Below are 23,706 nucleotides of genomic sequence, written 5' to 3' on the forward strand. Positions count from 1 at the left end.
TTTCAATCACCTCATATGCATGTGAAAGCTGGACAGTGAAATAACTCAGACTGGTGAAGAATTGGTGCTTTTAAATTATGTTGTCAAGTAAGAAGCATTACATATACCATGGAATGCCCGAAGAATGAGCAAATCTTCCCTGAAATATGTGCAGCCAGAATTCTCCTTCGAAGCAAGGATAGTGAGACTTTGTCTCATGTACTTTGGACATGTTATCAGGAGGGACCAATCTCTGGAGAAGGGCATCATGCTTGGTATACAGTAAAGGGTCAACCAAAAAGAGGAAGACTGTCAATGAGATGGGTTGACACAGTGGCTGCTACAGTGGGCTCAGTCATAACAGTTGTGAAGAGGGCACAGCACTGGGTGGTGTTTCATTCTGTTTTACATGACTCCACAGCACTTACCATCAACAAAACCCACAGATTCAACTAATCATTTATCCGTCATGTACATAAAAATAACAAGAAAAAGTTAAACTTTAAAAAACACTTTTTGCTGTGAATTAGGTAGCGATTTGTAGAGCAGATGATGTTTTTTTACATTTAATAATTCATGCACATTTTGATTCGATTCATCCAGTGAAATTCTCTCAATGTGTCATCACTTATTCCTGTTTCATGTTTCCATTCCGCTTCCTTTCCTAACCCTCTAATTATTGTCCATCGATAAATGCTTTTGACTTTAAATGCTCTGAATTTATTCGAACTAAGAGGTACGTTTAATTCAAGACCTGAAGGATCACAAAGGGCCATAATCTTGGGGATCACACCAATTTCTCAAAAAGTACATATCTTGTTAGTATTCTCCAACACACTCACATTCACTCAATGAAGGTAGAGGATGAATTCCAAAAAAACTCACTGCCTTGGGAATGATGATGGCAGCATATGTACAAATGTGCTTGACACAGTGGATGGATGGATTATGATAAGAGCTGTACAAGCCCCTAATAAAATAATTTAAAGCACAAACAAAATTCACAGCCATTGAATTGGTGCTTCCTCACAGTGAACCTTTTGGACAGTGTAGAACCGCCTCGTGGGTTTCTGAGGCTAAAAATCTTGTGTGTGTGTGTGTGTGTGTGTGTGTGTGTGTGTGTATTTTATTTTAAAATAATTAAATCATTTTATTGGGGGCTTGTACAACTCTTATCACAATCCACACATACATCCATTGTATCAAGCACTTTTGTACATTTGTTTCCCTCATCATTCTCAAAACATTTGCTTTCTACTTGAGCCCTTGTTATCAGCTCCTCATTTTCTCCCTCCCTTCCCACTCCCCTCCCGTCCCCCATAAGCCCTTGATAATTTATAAATTATTATTTTGTCATGTCTTACACCACCCAACGTCTCCCTTCACCCACATCTCTGCTGTCCGTCCCCCAAGGAGAAGGTTATATGTAGATCCTTGTAATCCGTTCCCCCTTTCTCCCTCACCTTCTCTCCACCCTTCCCATATTGCCCCTTTCACCACTGATCTTGAAGGGTTCATCTGTCCTGGACTCCCTATGTTTCCAGTTCCTATCTATACCAGTGTACATCCTCTGGTCAACCCGCATTTGTAAGGTAGAATTGGGATCATAATAGTGGGGGGAAGGGGGAAAGGAAGCATTCAAGAACTAGAGGAAAATTGGATGTCTCATCGTTGCTACACTGCACCCTGACTGGCTCTTCTCCTCCCCACAACCCCTCTGCAAGGGGATGTCCAATTGCCCACACTGCACTGGGTCCCCACTCTGCACTCCCCCTCATTCACAATGCTATGATTTTTTTGGTCTTTGATGCCTGATACCCAATCCCTTCGACGCCTCGTGATCTCACAGGCTGGTGTGCTTCTTCCATGTGGGCTTTGCTGTTTCTCAGCTCGATGCCCATCTGTTTATCTTCAGAGGCTAAAAATCTTAATGAAAACAGAAAGCTTCATCATTGTCCCGGGGAGCAGCTAGTGGGCTTGAACTGCTGATGCTGTGGTTAACAATCCAACAATTAATCCACTATACCAGAAGGTTTCCTAAGAAAGAGAAATAGCTTCAATAAAATAAGGAAATGAAGGGTTGTATTAGTTTGGGTTAGTTTTAACTTAATGAATGTATGCTTTAATATTAGTGGAATTGAAATTTCAAAATTGGGCTCTAATAATTTATTTACTTTAACATTTACTTTTAACATGTATTATAGTTTTGCAGTGTTTAGAATTACTATTGAGTCCCATTGATAATGTTTCTGGAATTATATGTACATTAAGAAATTATTGTCAAACTTAAACTGTCTCAAAATGTGCATTAGAATTCCCGAGGAGTTTTCAAATTCCTAGCTTCCTTCCCCCTCTTTCCTCCCACCCTCACATTCTGATTAGTAGAAAGTTGAATCTGACAGTTGAACATTCCCTGAACCAGGTGGTGTACAGATTTACCCTTCAAGTACAGTGCTATAAAAACCATATCTGCACTGGTAATGGTTTGGCATAAAACACTATCCAACCCGAATATACTTAAGAGCCTCTCCCATTTTTCCCCATTGTTCTTGATATAAAACTCCTTCTAGATAGATAGGTATCTATTTTAACTTTGGGGGTGTAATTCATCCTTTCTCTCATGGAAGTCATTGCACAGTATTAATTATTATGCAAAGAATTTACTAGTTTGAAAGAAACCTCAGCTTTGCCCATGCTGTAACTGTAACTGTACTATCTTCAGTGAAGTAAGTCAGCAGTTGTGGAGGAAATATGCCTGACGGCTATATTATCACACAGCCAGATCCCCAGATAAATTTGACTTCCTGCTGGAGAGAATGCGGCTGGCCTTCTGGATAGCAACTACACTGGCTGGTTTGCTGAAGTGTTGCCTTCCCGCCTGGGAAGCTGTTCTGGGATTCTCTCAGAGTCAGATTGCCAAACAAACTGGGTTCCTCTTGTGCCTTTGGATAGAATTATTTTTCCACAATTTTCAAATTGTGAGTAACATGCTTCCTGTCAGGGTAAAGAGTAAGAATACATGCATATTACTCATAATTAGCAACAAGGCTTATTTTGAAATGAAATTATAAAAGCTATTTTGGGCAATATTTTCTTTTTGGATTACAGAGTCATTCAACTTTAGGAGTCAGGGTAAACTGCAGTTAATTGTTCCTTGGCCTCAGTAAATGTTGTCTACATTACTATAAATAACAAGGTGTCTCCAAAGATGTTCTCGCCAACCACATTAGGATGTGTATTCAGTATTTTAAAAGCGATTCCTTATTTCCTCATTTTCCCCAGCCATGTGTCTTACCAGAATATTCCTGGACCTACTTTAGAAATACACAAGATTGTTCTAACAAGCCTGGAGTACTTTGTAAAAAAAAAATTCAATTGTTCACAATTATTTAAAATTTTCTCATGGTTATTTTATATAATTGAGTATGCGAGCTGAATAGGGGTAAAAGAGAATAAATTTTACCTGCTCTGAACTTATTTACAACTGCCTCCAGGAAGCTTTCCTAGATCCCACCTCCCAGATTATGCCCGCCCTCTCTTACCACAGTCACTTTAAAACTTGGTTAAAGCCGTGTCTCGGGATTATTTATGTGTACCTGCATGTGTCCCCATAGCTTGTAAAAAGCCCTGGACTCAAGGGCAGAGATGATGTCTTGTATTCACCTTTTCGCCACCCCAAGGACCTAACTGTGCTTTGCACATAAATGTCATTCAGAGTGGAACATTTTTTAAAAATCCTGTCAGCCCACTCAGTGGCACTGTTTGACATCCAGGGATAAACAGTTCACGAGAAGGACTAGATTAAACATAATAAAACCAGCGCCAATTCTTTTGTTATTTTAGCACACACAAATAAAAAATCTAGTTGCTGACACTGACAATTACATAGGTAGTTAGCAAGTTTTTAATTTTTCATTGTTCTAGTTTTTTAGCATAATAATCAGAGGGTTTTCATGAGTTTGACATCTGGGCACCCTAAAAATATTGCTCAAAGATAATATATTTTATCATAAGGAGAACTGCTATAAATTAACATATTTAAGTAAAAACTACTCTTTCCTTCTGAATAGGCATCTTTCTTTAGGAATAAGTATTGTTTATACTGTTGAAAGATAACTGTAAGTATGCCAAAGATCATAGTAAAATATATGCATTTTCATGAAAATTTTTATTACATGTAGAGAAATATAAGACTTCAGAAGGAATTCAGTACATTTGTTAGGTTAGAATGAACAAATATTGAAAACTGAATCTCTGCATATATCAGAATCTCCTACACACTTCATTTGTAGACATTTAAATATTGTGTCTGTTCATAAGTCAAACTTCTCATCATCATCCTAGTTTGACTAAAGATTTAAGCTGAATTACGTGAGCAGCATTGAATACATTTCTTGCTCAGAAACACAAACAGCTAGCCAGGCTCTAAGTATATTATCAGGCAAGTTCTTTCAGAAACGTATTGCTAAAGAAGCTTAACATTAATTATTGTAACTTTGGGAAGATTACATCCACACTAGCCTTGTAAGAAGCAGCGTACACTTCTTGACCTCCAATGCGAGAGCTTTACGGCACAAGAATGGCGTTTTACCAACTTTAATGGGATAACCAGTATAATCTTTCAGCAGTGAGAGAAGAAAAAGTGCTTAGAGCATAATACGCTTCTGATTCTAATAGAGGCTGCCTGTTGTGTCTGTTGCAGTCATAAATCATTTGTTTCTTTTATTTTGGTTTTTGTTTTAATTATTTAAGAGGAAAAATTCTTTCATTAAAAAATAGCCAACCCCCCCCCCCCTTTTGCCCCGGTTGTTACTTTAATTTGCATGCCGATTTCTTTTGTGGTATGTAAGACTATACGCACACACATGCATATACACATACGTAATTTTATATGTTTGCCACAATTTTGAGATCACTGAAATACATATATGCAAAGACAGTATGAATTTGAGCATTTCTATTCAGATAGTTTGGTTTATAATGCAGTTTCTTATTTCCCATTGGCAATCCTTCTGTGCCATGTACAGTGTGGCTACCCTTACCCCCAACAACACTTAGCATATTATGCCAGAGAATGTCCAATATTGCAATTTGCCCAAATAAATACAAAGTACACGCTATGGTTTCTCCATGTGTACTTAATTTAAAAGCTTATTGGTGATAATTTTCAGAATTGGGCTTTCTAAAATACAGAAATTCAGCAGGGTTTCAAGCACATCTCCATTGGCATAGTTCAGTGCATGACGTTGGGTGGATTATGATTAATTTTAATAGCTACATTAAAAAATACATCTAACATTCTTAATTAGAATAATCTCCAAAGCCAGTTAAATGTTTCAGAGACAAACAGTTTGATTAGCTAACCTCAGAGGCGCCCCTCCCCTCCCCCACATGCGCAGTGGTCTCAGAGGCTCCCCGCCCCCACATGCGCAGTGCTCCGCGGCTTGGGGTGAGCCTTTCAAGCAGTCCTAAACCATTGGATGAAAAGGGATTTTAGGAAGATTAGAAGAGGGGATGCTTTATACGTTGTCCTAATCATGAGATATGCAGCATCTACAAAGTTTTACAAAGAAATGATCATTTAAATAAATTTTACTTTGGCTGTCTAGTTAGCATGAATTACACGCTAAACATCCAGTGATAAGACTGCTTAATAAATGTATTCTTTTAATTGTGGAAACCAGCAAAAGTACATGCTGGGGTGGACTCACAAGTGCGATGGCAGATTAACATGCTCAAAGGGTCAGTGCTTTTTCCCAGGAAGCATGCTTTTGTTGTCTTCTCCCAGGGCGCCATGAAATTTTGGGAAATACATTCAGAAAGTTGAAATTGAATCAATAGATTGTGTTCTTGATTTTCTTTTTCCTAATTTACTTTATATTCCTATCTATTTTATACCCTCTTTCATCAAAAATTCTTAGTGTCAGTTATGTGTCTGTTTTGTTTTGTTTTGTTGTTAACTCATGAAATGATAGGGATCAGAAGGATTTACAACTTTCAATGTTATATAAATCACTGCTTTCTTATTTGATACCCAGTGTGCCTTAGTTCAACCCTTAGTTGACTTTTCAGTTTTCAGTGTCAAAGAGAAACAATGTTACTTATAGATTTAATTTTTCACATAATAACTAGAGTGCCAAATTCTTAACGTAATAAAGCAGAAATAAAAATATAAGCAATTAGATTGGAAAATTTGATTTAGTCTAACCAACTGCATGTTCAAATAATATGCTATACCTAACATTATGTGAAATTCTGTGACAGCTAATTTTAGATAAAATGTTCAGATGATAAGACCATTAAGACTAAAAAATTTTCCTCTGTGTAAATGCATGGTAAGGTGGCATTTGAAGTTCAAATAGCTTAATTGAGTTCCAAGGGGGAAAAGGTCTTTTAATTGGTCTATTGAAATGTTACCAGAAACAGATATACCGTGGAATAGACTTTATTGGCAGCAGCATGCACTAATGTCTGTATTCACGTGCAAAATTGTTCATTGGTACTTCATTTATTTTGGTATTGATATGCCTAGTCCATAGGGAAAATTGGTTTAATAGAAGAAATTGATGTGACTTGCTAGAACTCTAAAATGCGTGATGTTGTTTTTTCCCCAAGAGAATGCTGGGTACCGTAAATCCCAGGTGTATTTTCATTTGGGGAACTTCTCTTTTGGATAGTGGAATGCCACTGTCATTTTACGGTTTTATTCTCATTAAGATGTCCTGCTTGAACATCTTTTTACTGTATGGGTATACGTAAAACTTTTCTTACCTAAAGATTTCCAGAAGCCAAAGAAAAAACTAGCAGAAGAATTTTTTTAAAAAAAAATATGCAAGGGGTGGAACCTGGATGGGATTGCTGATTGGATCTTCTTTAAATTGAAGGGCACATTCCACACCATTCTGGGTGATAGGTTTTGTTGGATAGCAGCGCTGATTGCATTAACAAGGGAAAACTGCTGAGAATGCGTATTTCAAAGGAATTTTAAGGTTTTCTTGAAGATGTCTTAGATGATTGATTTCTTGTTGGTGCAGTTGTTATGAAACTTATTGAATACTGGTCTTATGCATTCGATACATGTAGTGCAATTTGTACTGTATACTTCTAAAAGTACTACTTTGTTCTACAATATTAGTGCCTTGTATTTATAAATGGTGGCAAATGGAAGACGCTAAGAAATCTTCTAGTCTAGACTCTATTTCATTGATAGGAACACTGAGGCCCAGAGGATGGTCCCGGGTTCCATCTTCTAACTCCCTGTCTTGTGTGATTTCCTTCCCATAGGCCTGCCACTTGCTATACACTAGACACACACACACACACGCACAAATGTGTAAATGTTTAGAAAAACATTCTAGATTTTTTTAAAGAGATGTTTCTAAAATGATACTGGATTATTTGCTTACTGTATGCACAGCTAAATAAAGTCCTAATGTGAATCTTCTAAATAAGACAAAAATGTGTCTTTCTTATTTCACATAGATGAAACCCATTGTAGTTTAATTCTGAATAATGCAGAACCAAAAATATTCCCTATCATTAAAAATGTGTATCCTAAAAATTCCTTTAAGAGAAAATAGCAAATTTTAACAGACTCATTGCCACTAGAAATCAATCATCTAAGACATCTTCAAGAAAACCTTAAAATTCCTTTGAAATACGCATTCTCAGCAGTTTTCCCTTGTTAATGCAATCTGCGCTGCTATCCAACAAAACCTATCACCCAGAATGGTGTGGAATGTGCCCTTCAATTTAAAGAAGATCCAATCAGCAATCCCATCCAGGTTCCACCCTTTGCATATATTTTTTTAATTTCTTCTGCTAGGTTCCAGTGGGCTTCAGGTGTTTTCTTTTCATTCTTGCTGTTTTTCTTAATAGATGGTCATAGATTGTTAAAATATTGTGAGAAATAATTATATTAGTCTTGCACAAAAATCACCTAGTAAGATTTCCCCCCCACTTATTTTTTAAGTACATATGTACACAGTCCCTAGCTAGGGTAATCAAAGCCTTAGACTACATCACTGTACCAATATGCAAATGTATTTACATAGGAATAAGTCTAGGTTCTCTTAAAGAGGGCAATGGAATTGAAAATTGGGGCTAACAAATAAATGAAAGTTTCTCTAAATCCACTGGATAATAGAGGCAGTGTTAAGGCTAACCATAGTGTTGAACCAAACAGAGGGATTACTCCTGGGTTTTGCATCAGTTCTTCTCTGCTGGGTGGCCTCACTTGTCAAAAAAAAAAAAAAAAGTTTAACAGACAAACATTCACATGGACACACTGAGGAAAGAAGTATGCTTAATTCCATCAAAGCTGGAAAAAAATCAGTCATTAATTTATTCTAACTACAATTGTTGGTCATTTGTGAAAAGCATCTGGCCTTGAAGTCATAGGAACCTAAACCCCAGTGCAGTGGAAACGCTCATGCAGAAGCTCCAGTCTGGTGTGATGTAGAAGAATCGTGTTAGAGTGCGCACAACTGCAGCGACCAGCTGCATTTATTTACCTAGGAACATGGTAGCTCCACTTAGTTTGGGGATTTGGGGAATGTTATAAACGTGCTTAAAATTTTTCTTTTAATTGTTCATTACAGATTTTAAAAGCGCTTTTTTTTAACATGTCATTTCATGGTTGTTTAACAGAGTGATATTTTAGCAATCTTAGTATTACCAGCCAGAAATGGTTTCTAATGAAATATAAATTCATAATAGAAAATATATTTTAAAAAAGGTTTCAGGAGAGACAGTCCCTATTTTCCATATGGCTAACTAATTGTTAAGATATTTGTTTTAAAGCTGGATTTAGACACTCCTGACTGCTCTCTAATTTGATATAGCTGGTTCCAGTGATTTTATTCAAGAAACTTTGGTAGGAGAATGCAGTGAAGGAGATAAAGAATTTTGCAGGTTTGCTCATATTACAAAGTATAGAGCTAGTTCAGTCTTTATTACTGTCATGATAATTTTACAATGTTAAATTTAGCAGTCGAGCAATACAGTGTTGGGATATATTTAAATATAAGTCAAAGCTTTAAGTTAGTCAAGTTTCAAGTTCTAACACTAAATGAATAGACTCTTAACTATAACCACAAAATTATACAAAAGAGGATTTTTCCCATTTTTATTCCTTTAAAATAAGCTTTTTAAATTATTGAAGAAGGGCTTACAAAAGTCCTTATGGAATGAAAACAATAGAGGTCAAATTAGAACTAAATAAAAATGGCAACATAAGAGTTGGAATCAATGGTTGTGGGTTAATATAATCTCAATAGTTAATATATGAAAGTGTTCCCTCCCTTCATAGATATACTACCTAGTGTAGTAGATTTTTACAATGAAAATAAATCAAGCGTGATAGAACCAAATGCTACTATGTCAAAGAGTTCATATAGAAATGATCCATTTTCGTACTGATAAACTACTTTCACCACATCACCCACCAACTGTCTCACTCACCACCACCCTTTAGCATCTTTGGATAGTTAGAAATTAAGTATGATTCTAAACACTTCTTCACATACTTCAAACACCTCAGTTATGTTTGATTCCAAGTAAAATAGTGATAGTGATAATACAAAGGCCCCTTTACAATAAAAGGTCAAATATTAATCCTTAGTTTAAATATATATTTCACTTATGCTTAAACATTATTGTAGCAAGATTAACCATGTTTTAAAATATATATACTTAAAATAAATCTTCAGATTTATAGGCTGTATGTAGACGTCATGTGTAAGCACTGTCTAGCCCTCATTTCAGAAGTCCTGGTGTCCAAAGTACTGTTAGGATGAGAGGTGAGAGGGAAATCACTTGTAAAAGCTTGTGAGATATAATGTTTGAAATGGTTCTTTGAGAATGTGCAGATTATGGCTTGCTTAGGGACTCCTTCCAGCTCTGTGGGAAAATGAGCTGTTGACATTCTTTTGGGTCATCATCCGAGATAGGAGGGCAACCACAGGATTTAGTAGATAAATTCATCCCCAAAGGCCTTCATCCATTTCGTTGCAACTTGGAAACATTCGTGTTGAATAGTAGCATTAATGTAGTCCATTTAGCTCTTCAAAGTGAGTCTTATGTAAAAAAGGAAGAAAGAAAAAGAAAGCGGGAGAGAGACAAAAAGATGATGTAGAAAACAAATGACTTAGGGTAATAATTCATTTAAGTCTGTGAAGAGGTATTCATTATTTACATAATTCTAAATCACAAATATTTCCCCCTTTACATGTTTCAAAAACTGTAAATTGAGTCTTCTGTATTAAGCAATAAGCTGTTGAGTTGTAGCCAACTGAGTGACCCCTATGTGCTAATTTTAGCTATGACAAAGACTAGAATGCAAATTAGTGTTTTCATTGTGTTTGGAAAGGAATGACAACATCTTAAAAGACTGAAAAGAATATAATTTAGGTTCTGACTTTCTCTGGATTTTGTGATTCAGGCAAAAGGAAAACATAAAGCTAGGACAGGACATTGAAGTTATATACTAAGATTCACACACATGTCCTTTCTTATAAATAGTGGGGAAAAAAACAACAAAACTTTTTGACTCAAACTGGAATGATAGTATATAAAGCTGAATGTGCAGGAAAGGTTCCCATAATGCATTGTGCAAACCTAGAGCTAACAAATACCCTGCTGCTTTGAAACCCCCCCAAAAGACAAAAGCACAATGAAATAGAAAGCTTACCACCGGTAGCTTTCAAAACGACAAACTAGGCAAACTATACATCTCCACCACTCCAATTTTGTCAGAATGCTAATGAGCTTGCTCTGATCTTTACTCGGCTTCCCGTGTTTTCTACATCTTCAAGGACCACATGGCGCTAGCAAAATAAAGACAACTAAATGAGAATTTCGAATGCTTTTTGTGTTAGGACCTGGTGCTTTTCAGTGGACGCACTCGTTGAATATTCTCAACTTAAAAGAGTACAACAGGGGGTTGGGTATGAACTTTTTAACGGGGAAATTTGTACAAAAGTAAATTAGTGAGATGAGGAAAATATGAGAAAATTTTCTGATTAATTTCCACTCCATAATATCAATGACACCTTCAGCCCCACTCATACTCTTCTAACAAGAGATGCTGATAAAAGATGAATGATTCTGTGTTGTTCACAGTGAATGTTTAGTGGTTTTTTAATAGCAGCATTCTACATAAAAGGCACCAGGAAGTACTCCGCATTAGCAGTTGAGCTCACTAGTTAATAGGATGATGTCTTTTAGCTTTTGTCACAAGATTATTAGAAAGGACGGGTCTCTGTTCACATCGTTGCACAGTTTGGAGTGCCTGTTGAGTAGGAGTTCTAAGGTACAGGTTTCTCAGTATTGTTTCTCATGTAAAGCAAAAAGCCTTTAATGCAACACCTTTCTCCTTTTACCAGGTGATTTTGTTATTGATCTCTAATCTGCCCCTTTAGCTGTATTAAATGCTTGAAGTGTTCTGCTTTTCATTGTAGCCTTGATGTGTCTATAAATTAACATTAAAACAGACATCTATAGAGAGCATTAGATTCTGATTTAGAAGATGACAGATTAGTGTGTTTTTGTGGTTTGGGGACAGGAAAACAACCTAAAGTTCACATTGCCCAAGTAAATACTGTCAAAATATACTCTTTGATAAAGATATATTTTTATGAGGTTTTAATTATATATATTTATTTATTTTAAGCATATATTTTTCACTAGATCTCTTTTCTCCAGCAATTACCGAATGCTTCCTAGGAGATGAGAGTAGCAACTTCATCTCACATCATACCACTCTCTAGAAAGGGAAAACTGAAAACCCAGTGCATACATTCTTTGATGTAGAAAGATTTATACATCCAGAATTGGACTGGTTCCACTCAACTAGTAAATGAGCAGGAAAGGAAGAAAGGGAAGTTTGAAGTAATGAAGCTAAGTTTTCTGTGGAGAAAAACTAGGGTACTAGCTCTCTCATTTAACATATATTTTGCTACCTCTGTGTACTATTTTTAGAATGTCCTGCGATCTTAAGAAATATATTTTTGTAGATTGTTTGTTTTTACCTAGCCTACAATATTGCCTTTTAGAGTATTGTAATTTATTCATCCTCTTACAAAATAAAGGGGAAGAAAACCTTACAGTAATAGAAATAAAAGGCATAACTTTATCTTCTAAATATAATCAGCATTTTCCCTTAAAATCCAGTTAATCTATGTTCGCAATCATGTACTGCAATATCTACAAGCTTCTTCGAGTGTGGGTCGAGAGGAACATTCCTGCGGGCAGACAGCTCCATTTGGTAGGGACTCTGTTTTGGTAGACGTGTGCCTATTTTCATACAGTGACAATGAGAAAAGGGGCTGGGTCATTAAAATATATCCATTAAATGATATATCGATTTTAGCACTTTAGTCACAAAATTAAAAAGAACGTCAGATTTGTCATTAATGAAATGACCGAGAGTGGTGATACCAGGAGGGAAGAGGGGGAAACGGGGAACCGATCATGGGGATCCTCTCTGAGGGATGGGCAACAGAAAAGTGGGTGAAGGGAGACTCCGGGCAGTGTAAGATAAGATAAAATAATAAATTATAAACTATTAAAGGTTCATGAGGGAGAGGGGAGCGGGGAGGGAGGGACAGGGGAAAGGAAAATTCCAGGAACCCAAGCAGAAGGTAAATTTTGAGAATGATGAGGGCAACATATGTATAAGTGTGTTTTACACAATTGATGTATGTCTGGATGTGATAAGAGTTGTATGAGCCCCAATAAAATGATTTTTTTAAAAAGATTGACATAGCATGGTAAAGTTGACAATGAGGATTTTAGCTTACGATTAAGCTCGATGTTTCCATTTGGTCTCTGTACATCTACCACGTCAGAGAAACAGACAAGTTTGTAATGTGGTCTCTGCAAAAGAACTTTTCATAAACAGAAACAAAATAAGGGAGGGAAATTGATGGTAAAAAGTAAATAACATGATGTCTAGGTTCTGAAATGGTATAGTTAGCCCATTGTTCTCTACTAATTACTACTGAAACTATTCATAGAACATTGAATCCATGCCAGCGTAAGTAGCCAATAACAAAAAATAAATAGCGTTTTATCTCTAAATTTTCTGCAGAGGGGGTTTAACACAATTTCCAGAGGCAGTGAGCCACATCTTTTGGTAGACTCTTAAGAGTTGATGGAATGCATTCCTTTTTGGAAGTAAAAAATGAACATACTTTTCGTGAATACACATATTGTAGGCCTGTTTTGGTTTCTGTGTGTTTTCAATTGTGTCAAAATTGTGGTTGCTTTATATAACCTAACTCCAAGAATGCAAGATAATTAAAAGTCAACTGGTGCTATAGCTTCCTGCAATTATGTTCCGATCCAGCATGAAGAGAAATACAAACGTAAGGGAACATGATGAACAATTGGCTCTGGTAGAAGGACAGTGAGTCACGGGTAGGAGAGGCTTTTCTTCAATGCTCAGTCTTGAGCAGATTCTCTTCTGGAAATATGGGTCAGCTCTTCCTGCAGTGAGTCGGGACCACGGCTAGGAGAAGGATAGTCTACCTTCCAAGCTCGTGTTGTATACCTGTCCCAGTTGATTGCTCAGCATCATAGCTGTGGGCCCCCATTTGACTAGCAGGCAGACCCTGTGGCTATAATATGAAAAGGTGTCGGAGGAAGCATACTAGGCTCAAACCCTGGTTAGTGAGCATAATTGTTTCAAGTTCAGTCACAGCTCAAGTTGATCATGTTATAGTGCAAAGAGGATTATGACAATTAAAAGAAACGTTATGTTAAGCATGTACACAGTCCATAATGCATGGAATAGCCTCTGTCAAAGTGAGCTATTGTTATACATATGATTGTTTGCATACTCAAGTTTATTAAGGTCTCTTTTGAAATAAAAGGCAACAAAAGTAAGAACAAAAACAAAATACTAAACTGATGACTCAGTTCTGACTCACAGGACCCTGTGTCCAACAGAACGAAACACCGTCCAGTCCTGTGCCATTCTGACAACTGTGGGGTTTGAACCAATTGCTGCAGGCAATGTGTCAATCCATCTCAAGGGTGCCCCTCTTTTTGTGCAGCAGAGCTACCGAAGGCAATGCATTGTTGTCGACTGCTGCTTCCATGAGCGTTGATTGTGGAGCAAGCAAGACAAAAATTTTCACTTCAGCCTTTTCTTCATTTATCAGAGTGTGTCTTTTGGTCCTATTGTGAGGATTTTTATTTTATTTATATTGAGTTGCAACCTATATTGAAGACTGAAATCCTAATAAGTTAAGAAGCCTTAAATAAAATATTAATAATACATTAATGTTGTTCTCCTACACATTGTACATTTGTTATACTCTACAGGGAGGTACCCAGCTCTGTACAGCAGAGTACACATTTTTTGTAGTATGCATTTTTCCCGCTAGGCAAGCATTGAGAAACTCGCTCTGAGTTAATGTACTCCATGGCATCTCCTGGGAAGATTCTCTCTGGTCACAGTGAATTTTTTCATAAAAGCAGCTTCACTTGAACCTCGTTTTTTTGTGATGACCGATTTAAGAGAACAGCATGCGGCTGTGAAATTTTGTTTCTTTCTTGGGAAAAATGCTGAGAAACTGTTGTGATGTTGAACACAGCTCACAAGGACAGCGCTATGAGAAAAACTCAAGCATGCAAGTGGTTTTCTCATTTCAAAAAAGGTGAAATGTCAGTTGATGACAGACCTTGCTCTGAACGTCTGTCAACTTCCCAAATGAACGGAAATGTTGATTGACAGTGCATTTGGAGTTCCTTCCACCAGGTCAGACTGTTAATCAAGCTTTCTATTGAGAGGTTCTAAAAAGATTGTGTAACAGTGTGCGACAAAAAGGCCAGATTTGTGGCAGAAGGGAGACTGGTTTGGCCACGACAACAGTTCCACTGCTCCTGCAGCCGTCTCAGTTTTTGATACAAACAGCATGCTCTTTTATCCCACCTACTCACCTGCCCTCACTCCATGCTACTTCTTTTTGTTCCCACAAATGAAGAGGGACATGAAAGGACAGAGATTTGAAGATGTAGAAGAAGTGAAGAAAAAGAGAAGAGGTGCTGTCAGCCATCCAAACAGATGAGCTTGAAAAATGTTCCCAAGAATGGAGATTTGACAAATGTATTATGTGTAATGGAGGGTACTTTGAAGATGATAAGGTTGTTTTGTAAAAAAAATCCGGGTTTTGGGGGGGTACCCCCTTGTATGTTACATGTACTAGACTAGGCCTTTAATTATTGAAAATCACTAGTAGTGAATAGAAAGCATAGTATAAAGAAAATATTAGAGCTTGTTTTTAAAAGAGAGCATGTGTTTTACAAGCACTTGCAATGCTTTTGTTTTTACACTTTCAGTTTTTTTAATTGGTAATCTTACATCCTTTTCTTTCTATAGTTTTTCCGAAGGAAAATGAAAATATAGTTATAATTTCAGGATTCTTTTACTCTCAACGTGTTTATCTAATTCAAATAACTCCCATTATTTCTTCATTTTCTTTGTATGGTTTAACAAAGGAAATTCTGAATGCAATCTAGAGGCACCAGAGCTCTGATGGTTTCATGGGTTACACGTTGACTTGCTAACCACAAAGTCAACAGTGCGATCCCACCAGCTGCTCTGTGATAGAAGATGAGGCTGACTGCTTCCCGAAAAGATCTGCAGCCTTGCAAACTCACAGGGTTGCCATGAGTCAGATTTGACTCAATGGCTGTGAGTTTGTGTTTTTGTTTTTCAGTTTATCTAAAACTAGGAACATGTATTCTTAGTTGACTTATCCTAGTTCAGGCAATCGGTACCAAACCCTACAATTTCTAGAAAGGAATCTCTAGAAAGGAATCTCTGTGGTTCAGAAATGCAGAAAAACCTTGTAAGGTTCTCACTTTTAACATTCATTTCTTCTCTCCTTATTCCTTGGTATTGGCCCCACCCAGCTTTTAAGTCGGCTTTCTTATCTGCTGACTAATGTTTGTTAAGTTACCAAGAAAAGCAGATGTATATCCTTGCTACCAGTGATATTTGGAGAAGTATTTTCCACTACTAGAAATTCTTCATTAAAAATATAAAGTATCATTTGTGAACTAAAGAATTATGTCACCATAATTTTCCATTTGGAACATGTCTGTTTCCAAAAGTGAGACACACCTTTACTCTAGATTGCAGTAAAACATTTTTAATTTAAGAAAATTAACATTTAAGAAAGCAAAAATTCCAGGAAAATGTGTTTTTCTCAGCAACTATCTATGAAACAGAATTTAGGCATTTGAACTGATTTGGCAGCAACATATTTTTCTTCTGAAAGTGAAATTGAATTTGTATAATGTCATGCCAATGCTAAAATAGCATGTTATACATGGAATATCACCCTTCTCTTAAAAGAAGTATTGACTTAATTGTGAAAGGGCTACGACAGTTGTTCTCAAACTTCCATGTGCATAAAAATACCTCAGAAATTGTTTGGTCCAGATTCCCAGGCCCTGCCTCAAAGGTTTGAATTCATTGGACTTGAGATGTGGCCCATAATACCAGCAATTCTAATATGAATGGCTCACAGACCACATGTTGAGAAACACTGGTCTAAGATATGCTAAACGTGTCAGTGTTACAAGTGCTAAGCGAAGTAGTGCAGCATGGAGATCTAGGAACATGGATTTTAAAATCAGTCAGTGCCCAGGAGGGATGTGAACGGTTTTTAAGTCTTTAAGTTAGTTAACCTGGCCAAGCCTCTGTGCCCTTACTGCTTGAAGAAAGGGGTAGGAGAGGGCTGGTGATTCCTGCTTCCAAAAATTATTGAAAGGTTATATTGATACAGCTATAGATATCATTTATATATGAACAGTTAGAACGTAGCCTGGTATAAAATGAGCACTTGATACAGTGGTTCTCACCCTTCCTAATGCCACAACCCTTTAATGCAGTTCCTCATGTTGTGGTGCCCCCCCCACAACCATAAAATTAATTTCGTTGCTACTTCGTAACTGTCATTTTGCTACTGTTATAAATCGGGCGACCCCTGTGAAAGGGTCATTCGCCCCCCCCCAAAGGGGTCACGACCTACAGGTTGATAACTGCTGACTTAATAGTTACTTGTTTCATTATTTGTTGTTTCTGCCTTTATTTTAAAATTTTTCTTATCCTCTAAATACTGTGCACAATTCCCATTCTATTGTAACTCGTTCTTCGAGTCACGTGTATACATGCATGTACACACACACACTCCTAAGAAATGCCAGAAGAACTGGTTTGGATATTTGGCATGAATCTTAAGAAAGTTTTAAAAAAAACACCCTTGTTTGTGCATACACTATAATTTTTTGTTCCTAAATAAATGACTCAGAAGAAGCCTTAGGAAATTTGCTCGTCCCTTGATCTGTATAAGTTGCATTGAACTTGACATCCTAATGACATGAATTTTGTGGAGCACTTGTCGAAACAAATCAAACTCAGGTTTGGTTTTGTTGGTTTGTGTTTTTTTAAAGAAATTTCTTTTGGATATCATCTACTAATCAACTTTATAAATGCATTTTCTCTGTTTCACCTTGACGTTTTTCTTAGAAGCTGAACTACAATTTCGTAATTTGATTAGACAAAGAATGCTAACAGAAATGGTTCCGTGTGTATGAGCTGACTCGGTCCACTGAGTCAGAAGCAATCCCTGAAGGTGTTTTAAGGAAGAGTGCAAGCTCTGTCCCAACACCTCGCTCTCTGATTCCCCAAAGAGGGACTTTTTCCTTTAGAAACACAGATGTTAATGAGCTGAGACAACTGGGTTCATGTTGATTCTGACTAGCTCCTTTCATCTTTGGGAGAGACCATCTAATTGAATAGCCAGGAACCAACCTTTGATGGTTGTACTGGCTTCAGCTCAGTGTGCACTTCATTGGGCTGACACTGCCTGCTCTTCTAGTGGGTTGTCAGTTACTATGTCTTTCTTTGAGTTACTGGCTATGTCTTTGACAGTCTGCGCAGGCCTCCAAGGTGCTCTGAATAATAAAATGGAACACAGATAGTCATGGCATCTGTTCCCTGGCCCCACATGTCACCTCAAAACAGGAATGCAAAAGGCATTCATGCGTTCATAGGGTTTCCTCAGGTAAACCTGGTGACTAGAGGATAAGCTGTTGGGCTGATAACTATTTTTTTTTAAATAATAAATTTACAGAACTGGAAATTCCTAGTATTACTCATCAAGTTTTTTAACTTACCATTATTTTATTTCCTGTAAAGGTTTTCTGTTTTATTTTGGAAAATTTGGAGGACCTTGATGGGGGAAAGGAAGATTAATCAAACTTAACATATGATTATACAATTGCTTATTCTTAAAGGATATGCATTGTTTTCTCCTCCATTTTTAAACTGATGACATTGATGGTACAATGACACATGAATTCATAGTATCTAGAGTTAAGATTATCTGATTGTGAGTGTCTCCTACATGAACAGACTGGCTGGATACTGCTTCGCCATCTCTTTACCCACCCCAAAGTCACCCAACCCCACCCCTCTTATGCTAATCCACTCTGAATTAACAGCACCACTTGGTGGCCAAAGCTAGGAATTGTGTGAAATATCAACACTACTTCTCCACCTGCTTTGGATCTCTATGTAGGCACTTCTGATCTAGACTTTTAAAGACCTAGCTAGCTCCATAAAGAAAGTTAAAGATGGAAGTCAAAGAAGACACTTAAGCTGATAAAGTTTTTTTAATTTTTAAAATAAAATGTATTATGAGCTTAATTGTGTTTTATTATAAAAGTAGGACTGATTTTCTATTTCAGGTATAAATATCTGTCAGGAGAAATAAATTAGTAGTCATAAGTAATTTATTCTGAGAATAAAATTAGAGGGAACCCAAATGTGAAACTTTTAACATAATTGTTTTGACCCAAGTGCTTATTTCAAATCTAAATAAAAAAATTAAATGAGATTTTGCAGGACTTTGCAGTTCAAAAATAGGATGCCATTTTAGAAAAAAGTACCAAATGTTTATAGGCCAACAAAGGTTAGTTTTAGATGAATAGAATTTCATTTAAAGATTATCTTCTGTTATTTATAAAGGATATGGATATCTTCTTTAAAATTATCTTACAAAGTTGTCAGGGTAGACAATGTGGATTAAGTAGTTATTTTGTGTTAGGATATCTCTCTGAATAAAGACGTCAAAGTGCGAAGTGACTTCATGAGCACCAGGGTGGAGCGCTAGGGAATGGGAGGAATGCCTGCCCAAATACCAGGACTGGAGATTATGGATGAAGATCAATTCATTGACGAAATTTTGGATAGATTTATTAATCGCTATGAGCAAACACATGAAGAATTTCTGAGCACTTCATTCATCTTTCAAAAGAGGATAATGGGACCCAAAAAGGAGCTGACTGGCCATGGAACAAAGTGATCTTCATCTCAGAAACAAAGCCTTCTTTCTTCATCCGCCATCACAAAGTCCTGAGGAAGAGCAGATCTTGATGGATGAAGGCCAGAAAGTTGCAGGTCTTTCCAAGGTGAACTGAACTGTCCAGGGAAGGTGAAGGATAGACAGTTTCCTAGATGTAGAAGATTTGGACATGGATGAAGATATTCAGCCCCAGATGAGCATGGGTTTGCTGCTGCTTCCAGGGGAAGTGGAGCAGGACATTGGCCCCTGCACTCCTTCTTACATTCCTTCCACAAACCAGCTTGTTACCCCTGAGGTGCAGCCAAGGCCCACCGCCTGCAGAGCCGGCACACTCATGGAGGTGAAGTTCAGCCCTTCTCACTTGATGAAGAATTTGATTAAGACAGTGTAACCCTAACCCCCAGGTTCACTACTGCAGAAATGGACACCATCAAAGAGCTGTCTAAGCAAAGAATGAGAATACCAGCCCAGACTTGGAGGAGCTGCCAGACTGACCACCTAGGACAGCTTGGTGGTCGTTTTTATTGTGACCTTTCTCAAGAAGAATGAGCGTAAACATATACCTGGGGGGGGGGGCGGTTATTTTGCTAAAGGCTTAAATACATAATTTGACTTCATGCTACTATGTGGCAGGGTGGGGAGAGGAGGGAGAGTGTTGTAAAGACCATTCAAATTATTTACTGTTTTCCTGGCTCTCCTCGGTATTGATCATTTCTTTAGATGGGATGTAGGTTAAGTGTTGTATGTGTGATTGCTCTGCCCCTTTTTAAGTGGCTACAGCTTCTGGGGAGAGGAACTCAACTGAAGGACAAGCAGCTGCCTGTTAGAGATTGACTCAATTGAAAAATAACCTAATCTGAGGGTGCTAGAATTTTTGTTTGCCTAGTATGCATGTGAGAGCTGGACACTGACTGAGGAAGGCTGAAGAAGAATCAGCACATTGGAATGATGGGGCCATGCCGACTGTTGAAATCACTGTGACCTCTAAAAGAACAAACAGATCTGTCCTGGGAGAAGTACAGCCAACATGCTCTTTAGAGACCAGGATGGCTAGACTTCATCTGATAGACTTGGGACATGTTGTTAGGAGAGAACAGTCCCTGGAGAAGGACATCATATGGGGAAAAAGAGGAAGGCTCTCAACACAATGGATGGACACAGTGGCTGCAACAATGGGCTCAAGCATAGTAACAATTGGGAGGATGGCTCAAACCGGGCAGTGTTTCTGTTGAAGATTGGGTCACGATGAGTTGGAATGGGCATGATGGTACGTATCAACAGCAACAGAGATATTTGTCGTCAGACATTAGATTTTCATTGTCCCTCAATTTCTGACGGAATCACTATTAGGAAGAGGGCCTTAGGAATAAGCTTAAAATAATTTAACTTTGGGAAGGGAAATATTTCATGAAGCATTAGTAGCTCCTTTTAAGAAAATGAAAAAATGGATGAGAGGGTAGGTCAAGATATTCCTTACATCAAGGGAATAAAAAAGTTAAAAGGATGGTAGGATATATTTGGATTGATTAGTATAATTGGAGAGATACATAAAGATGATAGAGATATCATGCTTAATAAAGCTAATATCTTAAAACAGGCACCAAGTTGCCCAACAGGAAAACCAGGCATCTGACAGGAGACATCACCGTGGCTTGCTCCATCAGTTCTCCTTGGAGTCATGTAGTCCTGAAGGTGGCTCTTTCCTCAACCTTCCTGATGGCTTTCATGTAGCTCCTCATGTTGTGGTGACCCTCCAACCATACAATTTTTGTTGCTACTTCATAACTGTAATTTTGCTACTGTTATGAATCTGGCGACCCCTGTGATAGGGTCATTTGACCCCCAAAGGAGTCAGGACCCCCAGGTTGACTTAGATGGTCCCTAGATAAATTGATAGATAATTATAATAACTACTAATCTTTACTAAAGGACAGGGAGTAGGACATTCTAAGTGGTTTACATATTTTAACTAATATAATCTTCAGAAAGCCCTATAAAGTAGCAGTAGGATCCTCATTTTTAAGATGAGGAAACTGAGGCATAGGAAGATTCAGTAACTTCCCCAGATATACAGGGTCTACAATGAGCAGAGCTGGAATTTGAATATACTCTGATAACCCAATGCTAGCCAGAATATTCTAGCTTGGTCACTTTCACTTAAAACCAAATTCCCTGCCATGGAGTCAATGCCAACTCATAGCAACCGGACAGGACAGGGGAGAACTGCCACTGGGAGTTTCCAATATTGTCACTCTTTTTTTTTCCTCAAAGACTGTCACTCTTTATGGGAGTAGAAAGCCCAGGCTCTCTCCAGAGGAATGGCTGGTAATTTCCAACTGCCGACCTTAGGAATCACTTTCACTGAAGGATGCCACAAACAGTCAAAGTGGCTTGTAGTTGCCCTAGAAGTCAGTATGTCTGCCTATCCCTGGAAGCCCTTGTATTTTGAAAGGTATCATACATTAACTTCTGATTCAAAGATGATATGGCCACATATCCATAAGAAGAAAGGTTGGCTCTCCTTGGGAAGTATGCTATGCCCTTCTGAGGTTATTGTTCAATCCTAAACGGGGAGATTAAATAAAACCTCTGCAAGTAGATGAAGAGAAGTCCTTAGGATGAAGGTCTTTTTATTGATTGTTTATCAGAGCCTCTCAGAAAGGCTTTGCCAAGCCTGGCCTGAATTCTACATAAAGGGCCTTGTTCTGGTCTGACTGGTTGCCTATGAGTCTACAAGTGTCACATCATGACTAAGACAATTGGTTCATTAGACAGTCAGCCTAGATTTGAGGCTTGGTTCCAACACCACCTAGCTGTAGGACTAGCTAAGTTTTATAACCTCATTAAGTACCTGATGCTCTTACATCATCACCATTCCCAGCCTAAACAAAAGCTATTAGTAGTCAAAAATCTGGTCTTAGTGATCAGTGAGGGAGTCTTATGACTTAATAGTCTCTCTGAGGTGCTATTGCTCCTGGGGCTTTAGGAAAGTGCCTTTCAGAGACAGGGAAAGGAAGTTAAGGGCCTTGAATGGGGTAGCATAGTACCAGAACTTAAACCAGTGGCCCGGCCTGGCCCAGTCTAGAAAAACCACCTTCATTGCATTTGCTTCAAGATGTTTGTTGTGTAACCTATGTGGTGAGCCCTATGCAGGTTAGAAGGTTGCTAGATAGCATCCTGCTTTGATTAGGCTTCTGTCTTTGGAAAATGAATGTACCTGCTGGTTTTCTTCAAATTGCATCATTTAAAATGCTCGCTATCTCTTTCTACTTGGAAAATTTTCATTTTCTAACCAGTAGACTTTTAAGTGGCTTCTTAACTCAAATTTCCCAAAACCTATGATACATACCTAGACTGCCTGTCAATCCCTAGAACATCCCACCTTGTTTGTGACACCATGCTGTAGCTGTCTTTTGTATGTCACGGTGACCCTGCTGACCAAGAAGGGCCTTGCACTTTGTTTTTCCTGCTGCAGAGATTGTACTGATTCACCTCCATTTTTTACCTGTCCCACATATGACCAATGATATACTAACTACAGGCTGTCTAGTTATGACTAACAGATTCAAAATGTCATTTGTGCCTGTGGAGTTGTGAACTTTACCCTCCCTCCCATTGTCCCTGTTTAGATGGTTGTCTCCACAGTAGGCTTTGAGCCATTTCCAAGGCAGGGACTACATCCTGGTATCTTTGTCTCTGCAGTTCCTGGCTCGTTGCTGCACACATTATTAAGACCCTCTTCATTATCACCATCCGAACTAGCAGAGAGACTCTTGGCTGTGAGCATAGGGGCTCGACATGGATTTTTATCAATTCTTTTCGAAATATGAGGCAAGTCTTGTGGTTGTTCTTACAAAAAAACAATAATAAAAATACCAAACGCATTGCCAGTTCAAAACCATCTGCAGCTCCTCAAGAGAAAGACTGAGCTTTCTACTCTGATCAACAGTTAATACAATCTTGGAAACCCATTGGCGTGGTGCTATGAGTTCGCATTAACTCACTCAGTTTTTTTAAAGACGATTATATGCTATGCTTGGCCCTATCAGAATTTATAATCTTAACCACAAGAGTTTCTTAGAACTAAAGCAAACAAACATTCACAAAGTAGGCCTTAATTTACAAGAGGTATTTATTTCTAAAGTTTTTAAGTCCAGTGTTTTTCTGTAGCTTATTTAATTATGGATCAGGTTGCCAAGGCACCTTACAAAAAGACTCACACACGTGTGCCTAAGTGACTCAGAAAATAGCAACATTCCCTTTTCACCAGAGAGAAGATCTCCTTTGAAATTTTAGCTACTCAAATAGATGAAATTAGAAATATCTGTTGCCATACTTGATTTAA

The 23,706-nt window shown here is 37.8% G+C and overlaps 1 protein-coding gene and 1 pseudogene across 3 annotated transcripts in view; both read left to right on the plus strand.

Annotated features, from left to right (window-relative positions):
- EHBP1 (EH domain binding protein 1) overlaps positions 1-23,706 on the plus strand; it is a 345,289-nt gene that overhangs the window by 304,825 nt on the left and 16,758 nt on the right. The window lies entirely within an intron of this gene.
- LOC142430675 (intraflagellar transport-associated protein pseudogene) lies at positions 19,182-19,855 on the plus strand (annotated as a pseudogene).

This window comes from Tenrec ecaudatus, chromosome 17, assembly GCF_050624435.1.
Source record: "Tenrec ecaudatus isolate mTenEca1 chromosome 17, mTenEca1.hap1, whole genome shotgun sequence".
Classification (NCBI taxonomy): Eukaryota; Metazoa; Chordata; class Mammalia; order Afrosoricida; family Tenrecidae; genus Tenrec; species Tenrec ecaudatus.